This window comes from Elephantulus edwardii, unplaced genomic scaffold (assembly GCF_000299155.1).
Source record: "Elephantulus edwardii isolate Elephantulus edwardi_28Jun2011 unplaced genomic scaffold, EleEdw1.0 scaffold00111, whole genome shotgun sequence".
In the NCBI taxonomy this organism is placed as follows: Eukaryota; Metazoa; Chordata; class Mammalia; order Macroscelidea; family Macroscelididae; genus Elephantulus; species Elephantulus edwardii.
In genome coordinates, this window is record NW_006399861.1 from 3,299,200 (window position 1) to 3,305,925 (window position 6,726).

At 38.1% G+C, this 6,726-nt stretch overlaps 1 pseudogene; it reads left to right on the plus strand.

Moving 5' to 3' along the window:
- Nucleotides 1-219: 219 nt before the first annotated feature.
- On the plus strand, nucleotides 220-6,374 carry LOC102865426 (annotated as a pseudogene).
- The last annotated feature ends 352 nt before the right edge of the window (nucleotides 6,375-6,726 follow it).

Here is a 6,726-nt window from a genome sequence, read left to right on the forward strand (position 1 = left end):
GCACAACTGTTGTTGTTGTTACGTGCTGTTAAGTCAGAACTGACTCAGCTGACCCTGTAGCAGATTTTTTAGAGGCTCTAAATTGCACAGAAGATTGTCCATCTTTCTCCTGCAAAGTAACTGGTGAATTTGAACTGACTACTTTTAGGTTGTCAGTGCTACTCATTATCCATTAAGCTACCAGAGCTTCCTACATAGTTACCAGTGCTACATAATTCTATGTTTGATCCAAATATCATAAATATGAAATTATAATTTGGGAAAAAATTATGATCATAAGTATTTCATTTAATCACATTGCAAATATTTCCTATTTTCTCTTTACATGACATTATTAAAATGCAAAACTAAAATAAAAGAGGAAGTTATATCTCAAGTAAATCTGGAAATGATTCTTTAATAATTCACTCTGTCAAAATTTAATGTGTTATGAAATAGAATTAATTAGGTATAGAAGAGATGTTAAGATACAGAAATTAATTTATAAAATACATTCACAGATTAAGTGGTGCAGAAATGCGTTAAATAGTTCTACTGGTGTTGCTATGCATCACAATGCTGGACAATGACTAGGGATGGTAGGATAATTGATGCCTTTGAGCAGTGGTACTGGAAAAGAGTATTGAATATACCATGGATTGCTAGGAGAACAAACAGGTTCATTCTGGAGAGGGTTAAATCAGGCTACTTCTTGGAGGCAAGGATTCTGAAGTTCCATCTCACATACTTTGGACATGTTATAGGGAGGGAGCGGTCTTTGGAGAAGGACATCATGCTTGGAAGAGTGGAGGGGCAGCACACAAAGAGACCCCAGATGAGATGAATTGGCACAGTAACTGGGTAGGTGTGTCAATGGCAGTGAGATTAGATCAGGATAGAGCAGGGTTCAGAGCTATAGTGCATAAAGTTGTTATGAGTCACAGTCGACTTGACAGCACATAATAACAGCAACAACAATATAATTTATAGTTTTAAAATAGTCATAAACAACAAAATTAATCTACTGTAAAAAAAAGCCCATTAAATATTGGTGAATAAGCTGGAAAAGATGAAATCGAGAATGAAACATTAATTTCCTTATTTAATCTTACTGTAACTACATAAGATGCAAACAGTTTTAATATTTTCATTGTGAGCAGCCTCTTTTTCTTTTGTCAGGATGACAAATTGCTGATGAGGATGTCAGTCTCCCAGTACTAACCATTACGCTTTTTTCACTTCCACCAATATGGACACCAGACTTTTCTCAATGTAAATAATAAGTAGAATATATTTAGATCTCTTGATTGAGCCAAGGAGTTGTGATAGCTCTGTGATTAAGGTGTCTGACCACTAACTGTAGAACAGTACTTCAAGTCCACCAGCTGTTCCCAGCAGAAAGTTTTAGCAATTTGCTTCCATTAAGAGTAATAGCCCTGGAAACCCTGTCGGACATTTCTTCTCTCTTCTATGTTGGTGCTTTGAGTCAGAATAACTCAGTGGCAGTGAATTTTGACATTTGGGTTTTGATTAATCTAGTAGCACTAGGAGCTCTGGTGGCCTAGTAGTAAGAATAGGTGCTGCAACCCCAAAGACACCAGGTTCAAATCTGCCTCCAGCTGCTCTGCTGGAGAAGGATGGGCAATCTCCTCCTGTGCAATCATGGCTTCTGAAAACACACTGGAGGGTTAGCTATGGGTTGGTTTCAACTCTCCAGGACAGACCTGTTTTGTTTTCTTGGCAGTCCATGGTAGGTTCAATGCTGTTCTCCAGAACCATAACTCAAAGGCATCATTTCTCCTTCTGTCATCTTTAGTCATTGTCCAGCTATCTGATGCATAGCAAGTGATTGCAAAATCCTTAGCCTAGATCTTAGTGTCTGGACTGACATCATTACTCTTCAGCACTCTTGGAGAAATCTCTGACAACAGATTTTCTCAGTGCAATTTGTCATTTGATTTCATCACCCCTGTTGCCAAGAGATTTCATCACCCCTGTTGCCAAGAGTGTTGATTGAGGACCCAAGTAAGCTGAAATAGTTACCAATTTCAATCTCTTATCCATATGTCATGATGCTATCATTTACCCAAGTGCTGATAGTCTGGGTATTTTTTGTTGTTGTTGAATTTAAATTCATATTGAAGATTACAGTCTTCTGCAGCAAATGCTTCAGGTCTTCTCTAGTTTTGGTGAGCAAGGTTGTGTCATCTGCATAACTCAGGTTGGGGTTTTTTTTTTTGTTTGGTTTTGTTTTTATTGTATAAAACAAAAGTAGTTTAATACTTTTAAAATGCATATTTCTCCTTAAAATAATTCATGAAAAATATTCTCAAGTCAGAATTAACAACTCAAATAGTCAAGCATCAGGAAGCGGCATTATAGATATCTGATTTTCAAAAAGACATCTCTCTACCAGATACTTTCTCCACATGTCTCTGGGTCCAGATTCATACAGTACCTTTTGTGCATTATGCAGGCTGTTAATAAGTCTTCCTCCAATCCTGATGCCATATTCCTCCTAATACAATCAGCCTCCAAAATAATCTGTTCCACATATAGCTTGACAAAATATGGAGAAAGGATACGTCCCTGACACACTCCTTGACTGATTTTGAACCATGCAGTCTTGCCTTGCTCTGTTCTAATGACTACTTCATGGTCTAAATATAGATTTTGCATGACAACACTCAGGTGTTCTGGGATTCCCATTCTTCTCAGTGATAGCCATGATTTGTTGTGGTCCACACAGTCAAGTGTCTTTGCATAGTCAATGAAACACAGATAGACATCCCTCTGATTCTCTCTGTTTTCAGTCAATATCCATCTGATATTGACTATGATGTCCCTAGTGTCATGACTTCTTCCAAATCCAGTTTGCACTCTGGCAGTTCTCTGTCTATGTGCTGTTCCAGTCATTTTTAAGATAATCTTCAGCAGGATTTTGCTTGTGTTAACTTCCACATTCTTGGATCACCCTTTTTTGAAATGGGAATAAATATGGATCTTTCAGGCTGTTATCCAGGCAGTTGTCCTCCAGATCTCCTAGCACAACTTGGTGAGCATGTCAAGGGCAGTATCTGTCTGTTGAAATGTCAGTTGCTATTCATTCCATCAATTGCTGGGACCTTGTTTTCCACCAACTCTTCCAGAGCAGCTTGAACTTCCTCTTTGCTCAACATTGCCTCTTGATCATACGCTGTTTTATTAAATTCTTCTGTGTCAGCCAAAGTGTTAAGTATTATTTTAGAATACTCTTGCATTATAGAAGAATGGCTGGAGGAGAATTAATTGATTGGATCTGTAACTCTAAATAGGGATAAGAGTCTACATATCATGATACATCTTCAAGGATATGAACATGTACGGCTAAGCACAATTGATAACAGTGCATCTAAATTCCAAAATCAATCTCCACAATAGTCTATGTGTTTCCTATTGCCAAAGGGGCCCTCTAGAGTAGTGAGAGAAGATCTTCACCCTGAAACCTACAGCGTCCCTTTTCAGCAGGAAGTAGCTAAGAGAATACTCCGTCCCCTTTTCCTTATGAATCAGGATAAAATCTCTCTCAGGGAGGAGTGATAGGGAATGGCAAAGGACACACTGACAAAGGAGATTAATCAGAACTGGCTTTGACAAACACTGTGGCAATTGGACAATTAAAAAAGACTTTCGGGGGTGGGGGGGAGAGGACTGAACTGGGGAGGAGGGTAGAGAAAATAATGCAACAATGAATGAATGGAAACCCAAAATCTCTGTAAATGTTCATTAAAATTAATAAAATTTAATTTAAAAAAAAAGTCTAAATACCTGGCCATGCTGCTATGACAGCGCTGGAGAGCGGACACTGAGCTGTTGGGTATGAAGCATAACAGAACAGATCTTAGCACTAAAAACTGTTGCTTCAAGTTCAAATCAGGCAAGAAGCAAACCTTGTAACAACACACAAGACCAAAGAAGAGCACAATTAAGTGCAAGATAAACACGTCATCTGAAACAGGAAGTTTGTGCCAACTCAAAACTTTGAAAGAAAACTTCACAAGGCAGCTAGTAGTCCCAGTTCTCTTAAGTGCTGTTCTGTGAGGTTGCTCCGTACAACACCACGTTTCCTTCATTAGCTTAATAGATTATTTCTCTCTCACTCTTTTTTTAATACTAACAACTTTCATCTTTTGAAATTTGAGAAGAATCGACAAATACTACTGAAAGGTTATTGCTGGGAAATGAGCCTTGATACAAACCTTCTCCTTATAATGGACACAATGGGTGCCCCAATGGTACTTCAGCAGCACTGCACCAAACTGGGGTTATTAAAAACCGCTAAAGTCTTAAGGATTTATTCAGTGTTCAGAACGTCAAGCTAGACTATTCTTCTACTGTTCACAGTATAATGGCAACCTACAGGACTTCAAAGTAGATGATGTTAAATTTGAAGTGTGATCTGACTGGTGAACTGGGAGACCCGTTGCTGTAAAACTAGTGAAGATAAAAGCAGAAATCTTCCCTGAAGAGCAAATGGATGGGCAAGAAGTGTTTTCTCTGACTTACACCCCTAACTATGTTAAAAGGAATGTTCAGCTGGAAACTGGAAATAAAATAAATTTTGTAATTAATAATAATAAGCATATTGGTGCTGTAAGACCTCGTAACATTACGCTGTTGAAATAGAAACAAGTTCGCTATCAGGGAGTAATTTGTGCCATGAAGGTGTTAGGCTTTATTGAAAAAGGGGATGCTGTAAATGAGATATTCTTTTACTGTAGTAAATTTAAAGTAGACATAGAGCCTGACAGCCTGGGGATGACGTAGATGTCACAATCAAGGACAGAAATGGCAAAGACGTTGCAACTGATGTCAAACTATTGCCTCAAGAAAGAGTCATTTTTAAAGATCTCATTGAACACTTTGAAGGAACTATATAACCAGAGCTATCCCAAAAGTATCCAGTAAAATCTAGAATAATCCAATGCCAGCCCGCATCAAAGTTGATTTTGTGATTTCTAAAGAACTACCCTTTGTAGACAAAGATATAAAATCATGTAAAATCTAAGGTGACCTTGTCAGATTTAATATTTCAACAGACCAATGTGACAAAGTAGAACAAGCAATCAATATAGAAGTTCTATCAAATACATTTAAGTTCACTAATGAAACCAGAGAAATGGGTGTGACAGCTGCCATGAGAGATGGATTTGATTCCATCAAATATGTGGATTATGATGCTTGTATGCTCTTTCACTTCCATGAAATTTTGAATGGGAACCAGCTCCACATTGCCAATGAAATAGTTTACTGTAGTTCTTGATAAGCTCTCTGACCAAAGAAATCTTGCTATTGGATTGAAAAATTTACCAAGGGCACTATTTCATCCCATTCCCATACAGATCATCGTTTTCTGGGCACTGTATAAAAAGAGGTCACTTTTCCCAATCCCCAAACCACTAGCCCAAAAAGGCAAAAAAGAAGGAGGCTGAGCAAGGCTCAAGATGATTGTGAGGTGAAACTGACTATTCCTTTTCAAGCCAAGGATGTGGAAGGATCTACTTCTCCTTAAATAGTAGATAAGGTTGAATTTAGCATTAGTGACAAAGAAAGACCTGGTCAGCAGACTGCAATTTGTTTGTGACTTTTAAGTCATAATCCCAACTCCAAGAGGATTATTTTGGATTTATTAAAACAGCCAATCATGATAATAAAATATTTTTCCATTATAGTGATTTTTTGGGAGTTGTAGATAGCCTGGAATTCAAAGACGTGGTCAAATACAGCTTGTCCAAAGGTAAGGGCAACAGAGTCTGCAGAAAAATTAAATGGTATTATTGAGGAGCTTATCCCACCATCTACTCTAGTAAAGTCATTTGCCCCCTGAGGAGTGGTGATTGAACACAGACAAGGAATGATTGAGATTGTGGGAGAGGGAGATATAAAAGTTGAAGTGTACACATTTGACATAGTTGGGATGGCCAAAAAAGGGATTGCCTACAAAAAAGGGAGAGAGTCCAGTTCCAATTGTATGTCTCAGGCCAAAATGCACATCACTCCCCTGGGTAGGGGTACAGTGAAGTGTATAAAAGATGTTTGGCTTCGTTAACTATGAATAAGAAGATAGCAAGAAGCTCTTTTTCTATGTAAAGGAAGTTCAAGACGGCATTGAGCTACAGGCAGGAGATGAGGTGTAGTTCTCAGTGATTTTTAATCAATGTACTGGCAAGTTCAGCCCCTATAATATTTGGCAAGTCTGTGAAGACCCCGAGGCTCTTGCAGCTCCAAGACCTGATCCGCTGGTCAATCGCTTGTAAATCATCACCCTGGAATGCTTCTTCATCAGCCATGAGCACCAGAAAATTCAGTGGCATTTGGTGCTGAAGAAAGATTCATCAAACTGGTTTCATGACTAATCACACCCACAAAACACATCATTAATCCATTGTAATCAAGTTGGGACAGCATATGTTCATTGAAATATGTCGATTGCTATACCATAAATTCCTTGAGCCTTATTTTTAGCTAATTCTTTCAAAGCACTTTGAACTTCTTCCTTCATCATCACAGGCTTGTATGTTGATTCATGAAATTCTTCTGCATCTGCCAATTCCTTTTGGTATAATAACTCTGTATACTCTTTCCATCTTCTTTTAATACTTCCAGAAGTATATAATATTCTGCCTAAAGCATCCTTAAGTATTCCAACTAGAGGCTTGAGTTTCTTCTCCAGTTCCTTGAGCTTAAGAAATGCTGAATGAGTTCAGT